Source organism: Leopardus geoffroyi, chromosome C1, assembly GCF_018350155.1.
Source record: "Leopardus geoffroyi isolate Oge1 chromosome C1, O.geoffroyi_Oge1_pat1.0, whole genome shotgun sequence".
Taxonomy (NCBI): domain Eukaryota; kingdom Metazoa; phylum Chordata; class Mammalia; order Carnivora; family Felidae; genus Leopardus; species Leopardus geoffroyi.
Window position 1 is genome coordinate 165,411,070 of NC_059328.1, and position 14,340 is coordinate 165,425,409.

A 14,340-nucleotide genomic window follows, 5' to 3' on the forward strand; every position below is an offset into this window, starting at 1 on the left:
TACATAAAATCTCATAATGGGAATTAAGACAATAATCTAAAAAAATGTGACACCTGACCTCTAGGATCTAAACTGTTATAATCGGGGCACCCGGTGGCTCAGTAGGTTGAGCATCTGACTTCGGCTTGGGTCATAATCTCACGATTCATGAGTTTGAGCCCCACATCTGGCTGGCTGCTGTCAGCCTGTCCATGTGGAGCCCACTTCAGATCCTCTATCCCCCTCTCTCTGCCCCTCCTCCAGTTGCGCTCTCTCAAAAAATAAACATTAAGATATATATATAGATATATATATATAATAAAATATTGTTATTAAACTTTGTTTTCAAGATTTCGTGAGGTTTTAGTGACATCTTTCAAGATCAGACCATGACCAGCTATACTACCTTCCATGGCTGTTAGAGAAATGTTGTTTCCTAGTTATAATGAACAACTTCTAAATGATATTAACTCATAAGTACACTACTAAGCTACTAAAAATGCTGTCTGATTGACTATGACAGATTAACTTGCTTTAGGAGGACATGTCTTGTGGCCAAACCACTTGGAAAAAAAACGTTTAAAATTTAAAAACCAGAGGCTTCTGACTCTGGCCTCTACCACTGACTCACACGATATAAATATAAAGGAGACTCTGGCCCATCTCCAATGTACACTCCAAGCAGCCCAGATAGAAAATTAGAATTTCAGACCCTGAATTAAAATAGATTCTATATTCACAAAGGCCTTGTGATTGTCCCAGGTGCTAGTGAAAAGTTGGGGGGGGGGGGCAGGAGGGGGTGTGAACTAAAAAAGAATAAAATCTTGCAAACATTGTATTTTATAGTAATAAAATTCCTATCTTTAAATATAGCCAAAAGATATTTCAAGACTCTAAAAATGCAGAACCAAGAACAGACTGATAAACTGAATATTGATTAACTGATTACTTGAAGGTAGACACCCAGGCAGGTAAAGAAAACGATGGACAGGTGTTCCCACGAGCAAACTTCTCAAAATGCACAGCTGTAGTACAAGTCCACAGAGCCTCAGTCTTCCCTGGTCTACTTGACTAACACTTTTCTGATTCTACAGCTTATCTCATTTTCCCAAGAAGAGAACTATTTATGAAGAGTCATGGCCCTTTCTTTGGCTGGATGGAAATGCTGCTCTCAAACCACCAGCATAACCTGGAACAAGACCACTCCATTGCCTCCGATGGGACCCTGGGGACTCTTGTACACACACATATTTATCTTCTCCTCTCTGTGCGTGTGAAATTCCACAGGAAGGAAAGCCCATGCTCTCCCAGTCACTGGGCTCCCTCAGCCTGCATCTTCCAGGGGTGATGACAACATCACCTCATCTAAGGCACTCCTCCCCACCAAGTGGGCGGCTGTCTCTCAAACCCTGGGGCTCTGCACCTTCTTCCTCTACTCTCTCCCCTCACCAACTCCACACTCTCTGACCCCCTTCCTTCTATTCGCTGGTCTTCAATCTCTCCATGACCCTGAACAATAATCCCATTACATCCCTGAACTCTATCCAGGACGTTCATCTCCATCCACCTTTTTAATGGCATTGTTAATGATTTGAGGGGAGTAAATCACAGTCAAGATAATGGCTGCAAAAAATTAATAGACATGATTTTTATGATATAATATACTAGTGTACTAATCGTGAGAACAGTTAATTGAAAAGCACTAAATATTTTATTATCCATTCAGCATTCTGTCTCCTTTTACCATTCAGCATTCTGTTTATTCTTTCCCCCATTCTGAACTTTTTACCTATTATTCTTTCATAATTCCCCATAAAGGAAAACTGCAGAGTAAGATAAAGAGGATTCTAATCACTGCATCTAATTACAGAGATGAGTAAATCACAGTTTAACATGTCATAGTCTTAAGAAAAAGGGAAAAGGCACGATTCAAGGAGAAGCTCATGCCTTAAAGCTTGGGGAGAAAATCTCAGACAACCTAAAAATTGCTGAACTACTTGTGAAAATGGGGTCCTTTTTCTTTCTAATTCTTGAGCAAGAAGTACCAGTAGTTCTTTTCAAATGACAATATTTTTCAATTGACTGAAGTGCTCGTTGTTGGGCTTTGGGGCTGTTGGCCACACACAGGTGGATGGGCAGTGCTGGGGCGACATTCATCTTCACAGCCCCAGCCCGGGTGGCACTGAGGAGTTCCATAGGAACCCAGGACTCCACTTCTCCCACCACACATCACGTGAGGACTCTACTCCCCGTAGGTCCGCAGAAGATGCTCAATTATTGTGTATTTACTTTCTTCGGCCTTAAGAAAAATACAGGACTAACAAACCGGAACATTCAGCTTTCCACCATCTACTTGCCGAAGTGGCCCCCTCACGGCGAAGTCAGATATTTTCACATCTAATAAATCCTAAAACTGTGTTCAGTACTCAGACCCACTGGTTAGTTTACGTAACTGCTCAATTTCGTGTGGTTTCTTGGGTTGAGAAGAGGATAAAAACCACAATACCATATAAATTCTGAAAACATAACAACCCTCTACCCCACTTACTATTATCATCTTCATCTCAAAGGAAGTAGGAGAGCAAAGGTTATGAGCTGTGTTCACTCATCCAGAGCTGGCCCTGAACACGTTTGTCCAACAGACCAAGTCTCTCTTTTATTCTCCCCCACCCACCCCCACTCCAGACCCTTTGATTCCTGAGTCTTCATTCCTCAGGCCTTACCACCACCATTGTCCTCTGCCTCCTACCCCCACTCTCTCTCAGCTGCCTCACCTCCCCAGCCCCACAGCTCACCCCTACAAGATGAAAAGCCTTCAGTATTAACTTAGCCAGGATTTTTATGTTTTTTTCAGAGGACTGTTAAAGGCTAGGGAGAAAATTATACTTAGAATTGCAAGTCTCTAGAAACATAATCTTTGATCATTAGCCCCCAAACCTAGAGGACTTGCAAAATTATCTGGAGAACTTGTTAAAAATACAGATTCTTGGATGTGTTCCACAGAACACTGGAGATTCTAGAGGGCAGAGGGCAGTCGAGTAATCTGCCCTAGCAATTTTTTTTTTTTTTCTGAGAGAGAGAAAGAAACAGAGAGAGCAAGGGAGGACCAGATAGAGAGGGAGAGAGAATCCCAAGCCGACTCTATGCTGTAAAAGCAGAGTCTAGTGTGGGGCTTGAACCCACAAACCATGAGATCATGACCTGAGCTGAAATCAAGAGTTGGATGCTCAAACAATGGAGCCATCCAGGCACCCCTGCCCAGCCCACGGATGACAGCAGCTTGTCTGCTGGGGATCATCAAATGATCTACTAACTAAGCTCCTTCTCCAAAACTGGGCCTGCTTTTGACAAGTTAAAATGGGAGCTTGAGAGGATTAATTACTAGAAAAGGCGAAAGCCATGATATTTACAAAAACGGAAGAAAAGAATCAGTTACATTCACCACAATTTTATTTTGCTAAACAGGATGCTAGCTTCAATTCAATCAGCTGAATCTGCAAGATGACATATTTGATCAGCTAATTGTATCCAGTAAGAAAATGGCATCGGCTACTTTTAACTGCTTCATTCCATTAGGCAATTGTAAAAGGCAGGATTTATAGGTGCATATAAAGGTCTTTCCTTTCCTTCCCTTGAAATGAGAATGAACCCTGGCCGTCCCTTAAACCCAGTCTGACATGTGTTGTTTTTTTCTTTCCCCCACATCAGGTCACAGATTTTACTTATTTTTTATATATAATTTATTGTCAAATTGGTTTCCATACAACACCCAGTGCTCATCCCAACAGGTGCCCTCCTCAATGCCCATCACCCACTTTCCCCACCAGACCGATGTTGAGCAATGATTGCTTCCATTTTCCCTGTATTAAGTAGAGCCCTCATGTTAACACCAAGTAGCTGAAGGACACTCTGCAAAGTACACTCCCAACCCAGCCAGGGGAAGATTCTCTCTTCACATTCTCTTCACAGTCCCTTTAGAATCCTGACTTAGAGAAGGGCACTCTGAGTTCAAGTTCCAACTCAGCAACTCTACAACCTTGAGCATCATACTCACCCTTAGGGGGCCTCTCATGGCATCTGTACAATGGGCATCCAAGTATCCAGGTCCCTGCCTATCCACAAGGAGATGTTAGGCCCCTCCCTCTCTCCAGGTCTCTTTCAGAATTTATCTTAATTTCATCTCGACCCTGTCATTTGCCCCCAGTTAGAACGATTTGATGCAGATGAGGGCTCAGTTCAAATCTGATTATTTTCAAACCACTAGTAAATTTCTGTTTCAATAATAGACAGTTATAATGCAATTAGCCACATTATTATGATAGATTAAGATTATGTTTATCTGAACCATGACAACTGTTGTTGGTTGAGGAAATAATGTCAGTGGACTTCTACATAGACCAAGGTGGTTGTAAAACCTTGTATAACCCTTTAGGAGGGTACAGAAGAGAGGATTCAGGAGTTAGCTGAGTAGATGTACCACATATCCTCAAGGACCCTTCCAACCACAGAATCGATGAAGTTATTGCTAATTCTAAATGTTACTTACTATTACAAGTATTATTATTTTTATTGTTTATTTATTTTGAAAGAGAGACAGAGACAGAGACAGAGACAGAGACAAAGCAGGGGAGGGGAAGAGAGAGAGGAAGAAAGAGAATCCCAAGCAGGCTCGATGACTTGGGGCTTGATCTCACCAACCATGAGATCCTGATCTAAGCCAAAATCAAGAGTTGTATGTTAACTGACTGAGACACCCAGGCACCTCTATTACAAGTATTATTAATATTAATTTACTTTTCTTTACTCAAGGTGCATCTTTGAAAATTACAGTCTGGTAAATCACATCATATTTCATGTTCAGTTGTTGTGACTCTGCTACTTTAAAGGAACATATACTCAATCACTTTGAGAGGTGAGAAACATTTATTGGTGTGAATAACCTCCTTTTGCCTATCTTGACATCCTAGATTTTTTTGGACCCATTTGATTCTTTTTCAAGAAGCACATCCTAGAATTTATTAATAGAGATTTTATACTTCTACAAGAGCATAAAATTATGAATTATGGAGGTTGAAGAAATGAGCTTTTTTTTTTTTTGGAGTACTGTGACTCAGCCCATGGAATTTACTTAATAATCATAAATAAAACAATAGATTCTCTTTCCATCCTCAGTGCATCATTTCTAAGGTGTCATTTCTTGTGACCCATCACAAAAAAATATAGGTTCAAACAGCATTGCTATTATCATGAAAGTCCTGGATCTATAACCTCATACAACTCTGCCTGAATTGTAGTCAGTGGTCATAGACAGTGTAAACCATAAGGTCACTGAGAAGGTGTAGAATGTCCTTAACACTACAATGACATAATTGGGCTCCATGTACACAAAGAACACAGCCATACACGGCCAGATATCATGCATAGCTTGGTGACCCCTTTTTTCTGTTTGCCTCTCCAGGTCCCACTGTCCTCACAACTCTGGGTAACCTGTGTGAACTGGATCAATGAGCTTCCTTGCTCTCAGGCTTCTAGGTGGGTTCGGCCAATGGGAATATCAGCAGGTCAGAGGGAAGGGGAGAATGATATAAAGGTATTTATTTTATTGACTGCTTCCCAGCATGGTGGCTTTGGGTGGGCTGCCTGCCTCAGTTGAAGGCCCCAGGCCCTGCCAAGTAGCCCTCTCCCCATGATGCACACTCTGTCTCCCTCCCAGTTCTGGTTACCACTTTTCCCCTTCCTCCACCAAGGCATAGTGGTGGCATAGGGTTATGCCTGGGATTAACCCAGCAGTTCTGCACTATGCTTTATTGTTTTTTACAAAACCTACCCCCACACTTAAATAGTCCATTTATTAATCTCTTCTCAGTTATCCATCTTGAATACGCCATCTGTTTCTTGCCAAAGACCTGAATAATTTGCTCCTTACATCACAATTTACATCTTGGACCAATTTCCAAGATATATCAGGGTATGCCTTTCTGTAACACCAGGGTCTATAGCCAGTAGCTCAGGTCCTAGTAACAGATCCAGGCCTCTGACCACAGTGGGATATGTCAGACCGAGAAAGGGTCAGAGTCACTGCCCGGCATGTACATTGCAAGAGACAGCAAAGTCTGGGAGCCGCAAAAATGGAGCTGAGCTAAGAGGGATGACATCTTGCAAAGTGAAGCTGAAGCCTTGTCCGGCCCAGGCCGAGAGGCACAAAGAACTACCAGCACAAGTGCCAAGTGGTGTAATCTGGGACAAGGCAGGGGAGGCAATCAGCTTCCAGCTGAATGACAGGCATTCAGTGTGGGGTCGGGAGTGGAGGTGGTTAGCAGGGGGCGAGTTTTTGATGATTCAAACTTGAGAGACAATATGGAGAGAACTTGAGTTCAGAGGCAGAAATCCACTCAGGAAATAAAATGCTGGGAAGAAAATATATATCAATGATGAAGAGGCACACATGTCAGGACTCAGCCACAGAAAAGCTGAGCCATCCGCTCAGAATGAGACCAGATGCAAAAGCCGACCACACCAGATCAATGAGCACATGTCCTCAGACTCCTTAAAACCATCTGCCTGGAGTCAGGGATGGAACTAAAATATTGGACAGACTGATCTGGGAAGGTGGGGAAGGTGGAGGATGGGAATTAAATAGACCCAGTTGCCAGGATGAAAGGGATTCTTGAGGGGGATAAATGAAGGGTACTAAACACCATCCTTACTTAATCCTGCCTCAGGGATTTCACTGGGGGGGGGGGGGAGGGAATGGCCTCTCCTACCAAAAAGTAGGGGTTTAAGAAGAACAGTGGTGGGGCGCCTGGGTGGCGCAGTCGGTTAAGCGTCCGACTTCAGCCAGGTCACGATCTCGCGGTCCGTGAGTTCGAGCCCCGCGTCGGGCTCTGGGCTGATGGCTCAGAGCCTGGAGCCTGTTTCCGATTCTGTGTCTCCCTCTCTCTCTGCCCCTCCCCCGTTCATGCTCTGTCTCTCTCTGTCCCAAAAATAAATAAACGTTGAAAAAAAAAATTAAAAAAAAAAGAACAGTGGTTTCTGTATATCCAGCACTTACTGAAGACTTACTATGGTGCTAGGAACTGGGCTTTACACACATCGTCTCATCATATCCACACAACAACCCTACAAGGTAGATACTACTATTACTTCCATTTTATGGATGGGGAAACTGAGGCTTACAGAGGATAAATCATTTTCCTAAAGTCATACAGGAAGTTAGTGGTAGAACTGGAATTCAAACCCGCGCTGCGGTCACCCGCCAACTACTAAGACAGTCTCCGTAGCAGCATAAAAGAGTCCATTAAGGCTGTGCATATCAGTCATCAGTGGAGTGTACACAAGTAGGTGGCATGTGGTGTGTGTATTTATCTAGACAAATAGCTGCATAGCTGTAAGCCCTTAGGGAGTTATGTTCTTCTGCAGAGCACTCTCATATGTTATTGTTAGGACAATAATTTCATCGTTTCCAGACTGCAGTGTTATCTTTCTCCAGGAGACAAGGTTTGTGTGCCTTCTCACCAGTGTGATCAGACCTGGCAATGTGACCCTCAAAGTCACTGATTCTGTAAGGGGGAATCTAACTACCCCCTGTTATAATACAAGTCACCTTTGGGGCTCCCAAGCAAGGTGAACAGTGGAGGAGAAGGTGGGAGGAAAGGACATCTGTCCTTTCAAAAGAGTTCAAAAGCATTCAAATTGCTTTCCAGCTGCATCATTCTTTTGTAAATGCATCTTACTCAGAACTTCAATATGTGAAGTTCATAAAAACAGTACTTCTCTGGTCTAGGTTTTAGAAGCAGGCCCAGGACACTGCCAGCTCAACCTTCCTCAATTACTCTGAAGTTCTAAATTGAAAACACTGATGGGGCACCTGGGTGGGCTCAGTTGGTTAAGTGTCTGACTTTGGCTCAGGTCACGATCTCACAGTCTGTGGGTTTAAGCCCTGCCTCAGGCTCTGTGCTGACAGCTCAGAGCCTGGAGCCTGCTTCTGATTCTGTGTCTTTCTCTCTGCCCCTTCCCAGCTCGTGCTGTCTCTCTCTGTCTCTCAAAAATAAATAAACATTAAAAATATTTGAAAGAAAGAAAGAAAGAGAAAAAGAAAGAAAGAAAGAAGGAGAAAAAGAAAGAAAGACAGACACTGATCTTTTGGCAGTTTCTTACAAGGCTCCATATAGTCTCACTATATATGATCCAGTGATTGCATTCCTAGATATTTACCCGAATGAGATAAAAACTATGTCCCCACCAAAACCTGCATGCAGATATTAATTGTAGTTTTATTGATTGCCAACAATCAAAAGCAACCAAGATGTTCTGTCAGTAGGTGAAAAGTAAATAAACTGCAGTGCATCTGTACAAGTAGATATTATTCAGTGATGAAATGAGCTGTCAAGTCACGAAAAGACATGGAGGAAACTTAGATGTATATTATGCAATGAAAGAAGCCAGTCTGAAGAGGCTACATACTATGACTCCAACTGTATGACACTCTGAAAAAGGCCCAGCTATTCTACAAAGTAAAAGGATCAGTGGCTGTCAAGAGCTGGAGGACAGGGGGACAGAAGGAACAGATGAAACAGATGAAACAATTTTTGGGGCAGTGAAACTATTCTGTATGATACTGAAATGGCTGATATAGGACATTATACATTTGGCAAAACCTCTAAACTACACAACATAAAGTGAAGCCTAATGTAAGCTATGCACTTTAGTTAATGTATCAGTTGTAAGAAATGGGCCACACTGGCACATTGGCCACACACTGGCAAATTGGCCACACATTGGCAAGATGCCAATACTAAGGGAAAATCAGAGGAGAGGGAATATATGGGAACTCTCTGTACTTTCTCTTCAATTTTTCTGTAAACCTAAAACTGGGCTAAAGAAATATACAGCTTGGGGCGCCTGGGTGGCTCAGTCGGTTAAGCGTCCGACTTCGGCTTAGGTCATGATCTTATGGTTCTTGGGTTCAAGCCCTGCGTCGGGCTCTGTGCTGACGGCTCAGAGCCTGGAGCCTGCTGCAGATTCTGTGTCTCTCTTTCTCTCTACCCCTCCCCTGCTCTCTCTCTCTGTCTCTCTCTCTCTCTCTCTCAAAAATAAATAAACATTAAAAAAAATTTTTTTAAGAAATATATAACATTAATTTAGGAAAGGAACGCTAATCTCAACAAATACTGAGTGTTCAACAGGCTTAATAAATACTTACTGAGTAAAGTCACTGATTCAGCATGACATTTGGTTCATTTGGACACAGGGGCATCTCTCTGAGAACAGATTGGTGCTTTTCGTTCATAGGGATGCTGGCACACTCAGCCAGGTTCCATGTGTGTGGTAGGCAGAATAATGGCCCATCACAGATGTCCATACCCTTATCCCCTGGGTCCATGGACATGTTATCCTACTTGGCATAAAGAACTTTGCAGATGTGATTAAAGTTAAGGGCCTTGAGATGAGATTATCCTGAATTATTCAAGTGGGCTCAATGTGATCACAAGTCCCCAAAAGCAGAAGACCTGTCCCTAGTCAGTGAGAGGGAGTATGATCACAGAAGATGAGCTGAGAGATGCAACACTGTGACTGAAAATGAAGGGGGGTGGGGGTGGGCGCACCTGGGCATCTCAGTTGGTTGAACCTTCGACTTCAGCTCAGATTGTGGACTCACGGTTCATGGGTTCCAGCCCCGTATTGGGCTCCCTGCTGTCAAAGCCCGCGTGGGATCCTCTGTCTCCTCTCTCTCTCTGCCCTTCCCCCACTTGCAAAAATAAATAAACATTAAAAATTAATTTAAAGAAAATGAAGGAGAGGGCCACAAGTCCAGGAATGTGGGCAGTCTCTAAGAGCTGGGAAAGTCAAGGAAAGAGTATTCCCCAGAGTCTCCAGAAAGGAACACATTAAGTAAGTCACAAGTACCAGAGATTGGAATGGAGAAGTGGAAAAGTCAAGAGAAGTGGGGTAAATAGGTGGGAGAGGCAGTTTATAATCTATCAACCAATGCAGTTTCCCATTTAAAAAAAAAAAAAAAGCACTAACATTAGATAATACAGTGATGTAGCCGTGGGCCCTGCCATTGCAAACTCCAAAGCCTGCCTATCCTTGATGTTTGCGAAAATACCTCTGCTCCTAGTAATTCACCGGCCTCTGCACTTCAAGATGCTTTCTGTTTAAAATTCAGTGATAAAGCAAAGAGCTTTGCAGCAGAACTAGATCAATACCCTGTATCTCTAGAAGACAGAAAAGGTAAACCTCCACCGTTCAGAGTTCTGATTGCCTTTTAACCCTTCAGTCCTGTTGTGTGCACCACCAAAACTGCCCTGGGTGATTCACCTGCAAAGGATGCCACACAGCCTAGTGAAAGGTGATTCTAATGGGAAACGCTGAGATTTCTCTTTCCTAAGAGCTTTGCAAAACACTACACCAATTTTTTTCTTTCCTAGAAAATGTGCAAATTGTTCTAAAATATAATCACTAGACAGGTTCCTGTGAACACACACAAAAATAATGCACCCTTTTAAAAGTAGCACCAACAGGCTTCCTGCTCCATGGTGGGGGATGGGAGGATGTGAGACCTCAGTGGAACAAGGCATTCACTTGTACATATCCGTTTGTGAGGATTAGCACAGAGCACTGAAAACAAGATAAAGACATTACCCAATCAAAAAGGTATTTGACAACACATAAGGTCTTATTTTAGTATACAAATAAGCACTCTGCTTGATAGCAACTTGGTGTATGTGTAGTATGGTTTTGAGCTTTGTGAGATAAAACTATAAAGTAATAAGAGATCAAGTTTTAACAAAAATGCCAGGACTTAAACATTCTTAATACACATATCTCCCTCGAAGCAGAATCGTTGAAAGCTACTTAATTTCCATGATACTGAGGATCTGCATTCTGAACTCGGGCATATCCTTTTGATATAACCTCATTGGTTGCAGATGTTGGTACCTCGAGCGATGGATTTTGATTGCACAAAGAATCCAAAGTCACTTGAAGCCTGGTTTGATTAGCAATGTAGGTTATCGATAAGGATCACACATTATGGATCAAAAACAAGGCTTCAAGGGGCACCTAGGTGGCTGAGTCGATTAAGTGTCCAACTATTGATTTCATCTCAGGCCGTGAGCTCATGGTTTGTGAAATGGAGTCCCACGTTTGGGGCTCTGTACTGACAGTGTGGAGCCTGCTTGGGATTCTCTCTCTCCCCCTTTCTCTCTGCCCCTCCTCCACTCAAGCACATGTTCTCTCTCTCTCTCAAGATAAACATTTTTAAAAAAAGACTATTAAAATTGCAGAGGACTCCAGAGAACTTTTGTTTATGTGAGTTCTAGCCATTGATGTTTACCATATTAGAAATTAAAACTGAGAAATGTCTAAAATGTTTGTTGATTCGTCTCAGAATGGTAATAAACCCACTACATGTTAATATAAATAACATGCTTTTATATAAAAATGACTACATTTTCAGAGCAAAACAAAATGTAGTAAGAATAATGGCATGGTTTTGCATCTTTGCAAATCCCTTCAATACCTGAGCTAATAGAAAACTACCAGATTTTCATACCTCCTCCCACATTTAATCTGCTGTGTGTCACATGTTGTGCGTTCTGGAAAGCACTCTGAGAAAATGAAAGTGAGAAAGACAGGTAATATCCTAATGTTACGATGAAAGTAGTTCTGATCTGACAGACTCCCTGGAAAGGTCTCAGGACCTCCAGGTTTCCCAGATCACGTGGGAAAACTACTACTTTAAAGTCACACCTGGAGTGTGACCATAAACTCAACAGTGTGTACACGCATGTGTGTGTACAAACTAAAGCGAAAGCAAATACAGAATGAGATGTCAGTAGCTTCTTCACATTGCCCTGATGTTCCTATTTCTCCCTCTTCATGTCTCTAACTTCACTTCTAACTTCACAAGGTGCCCTAACGGGGCCTTGTGCTCATTTGCTCAGCACCTCAGCTAAAACCTGTCATCTCCCATACTCCTCAGTTGTGCTCTGTGCCCTGAGTGTCCTCGTCTGTCAACTAACCGGGCACGTTAGTCGGCCACAAGGAGGCCGCCGAGACCATCAGCTGCAGGTCTGTTGCTTAAGGAAGCCACTTAGTGCCTAAATGGGGTGAGGGCAGCCCAGGCTTTTTCATTGTTATTGTCCCTGATAACCCAATACCATTTTACTCATTATTTATTCCAAACACACAGACTGTGCTCATCCCAAAGTGACCATTGATATTACTCAGTTAGCAGATCAGCCATGGCAGACTGAGCCATCCCGCAACGAAACACCAGGGAAAGGGGTTGGGTGGTGGAGGGGTGTGCATCCAGTCTCCAGAACTCCAAAAGCTGCAGACCAGCTCTCTCAGATAGCCCAGCGGGCATTTTTCAGAACTTTTGTCGACATGGTGGAAAGGTTTTGAAAATGAACATGTGTTGGACCAAACATTTCAGGAGAACATTAGAGTTTTCAAAAAACACCTTCATCTCGGCACACATAAATTTAGTTCCCTCTGTGTTCTAGGCGCTGTTCTAAGTATTTGGTGTCTTAGTAGAAAGAGCACTCAACTGAGATTCCAGATATCTGGGGTCTGGTCCCCAGGTTATATCTAACTAGCTGTGTGTCCCCAGACAAATCACCTAATCTCTCTAATATCAAGATTGCACATAGGCAAAAATGAGGGCATTAAAACAAGTGAATTTGGGATGCCTGAGTAGCTCAGTCAGTTAAGCATCCGACTTGATTTTGGCTTAAGTCATGATTTCACAGTTGGTAAGATCGAGTCATAGAGCCTGCTTCTGATTCTGTGTCTCCCTCTCTCTCTGCCCCTCCCCCACTTGCGCTCTCTCTCTCTCTCTCTCTCTCAAAATAAATAAATAAACATTAAAAAAAAGTGAACTCAGGGGCGCCTGGGTGGCGCAGTCGGTTAAGCGTCCGACTTCAGCCAGGTCGCGATCTCGCGGTCCGTGAGTTCGAGCCCCGCGTCAGGCTCTGGGCTGATGGCTCAGAGCCTGGAGCGTGTTTCCGATTCTGTGTCTCCCTCTCTCTCTGCCCCTCCCCCGTTCATGCTCTGTCTCTCTCTGTCCCAAAAATAAATAAACGTTGAAAAAAATAAAAAAATAAAAAAAAATAAAAAATAAAAAAAAGTGAACTCTAATGATCTTTCCATTCTAAATCTCTATGATCTTAAAGCGTGGTGGTAACCTTCTTAAGCAAAAGAAAAGACATTTTTTGATGTGTGCAGAAGGAAGACTGCAGGGCCCATTTCTCCTATACGGGGGACTAAGAAGGCCCAGGACTCCTTCAAGTGGTGTGTATGCCCACCCTGGGAATGGAGGTGTGGACAGACAATGCAGACATCATATAGAACTGCTTCCCAGGCCTCAGGAACTGGGGACCATGAGCATTCCCCACCTCCACCAAGTATGGCTGCTTTCCAGGGACTCTGCCCTTTGCGGTTCAGGATCTCATTATTCCCAGTGCTCCAGACGGAACACATGAAGCTCCCGTGATGCTGAGCATATGGCCTGGCTCAAGAAGTGCTCCCTGCACAGAGAAATAGGACATGTCACAGAGACAAAAACACCTGGTTGCAGCCATGATTCTCGATGGAATTATCTTTATCCTTGAAACATGTGAGCACAGCTAATGTTAAGCCTTCAGCTAAACATGAAAATGGTAGTAGCCTAGACCATGTTCCCCTGAATGACACTTCCCTCCCCCCCCCGCCGCCCTCAGCTCTGCCACATGCTCACATGAAATATCAAATTGCTTGCAGCTCATATTGAATAATGAATATGCCCGCCTCAGCCTATCACCAAGCCTTCAGCAGTCCGCCTGGGGAACTAGGGGAGATGTTAGAGGTTTGCAGGCCAAGCACAAAATTGAAGACAAGCTTGAATTAATAATTTGCTTATTTCTATATATGTGCTTCAAAATAAAGTGCAAATCGAATAAGGTAATAACAGGGCTTGGGAGGGGAAAAAAAGAAAGCTTCCTTTTGCAAACTGCTGACACTTCAATTTCATTATCTCTCACCACCCTGAATGTGATTTGCAAATGTGCTCTCCCTATGTCATCATGTGGAAATGTCTTCAGGAAGAGCCAAAAACGAATGGAAAACAATTCCATGGAGCTTTGGGGAAAAAAAGAAATTAAACCTCTCGTTTTAAGCTGATTTTCTTTAGAGCACCATTTTCTAAAATCATGTTCCGTGGACCTCTGCATCTGAATCACCTGAGCATTCTTTGGAGATCCCAGGGAAGTTTTATATATTGTGTATTCCAGGTTACTTCAGCTTTTTCCCACATTGACAATCATGTTCTTGCCAATCACAGCTGCATACATACATCAGGAGCCATGTTTCTTGAAC

At 43.0% G+C, this 14,340-nt stretch overlaps 1 long non-coding RNA gene across 1 annotated transcript in view; it reads right to left on the reverse strand.

Annotated features, from left to right (window-relative positions):
* Window positions 1-9,029: 9,029 nt before the first annotated feature.
* The window catches only part of LOC123599126, a 60,148-nt gene continuing 54,837 nt past the window's right edge, over window positions 9,030-14,340 (reverse strand). Inside the window, exons 9-10 of the long non-coding RNA XR_006712989.1 lie at window positions 13,383-13,514; window positions 9,030-10,599 (exon numbers count right to left, since the gene is read on the reverse strand). This is a non-coding gene — a long non-coding RNA (uncharacterized LOC123599126). The remainder of the gene's footprint in view (window positions 10,600-13,382; window positions 13,515-14,340) is intronic.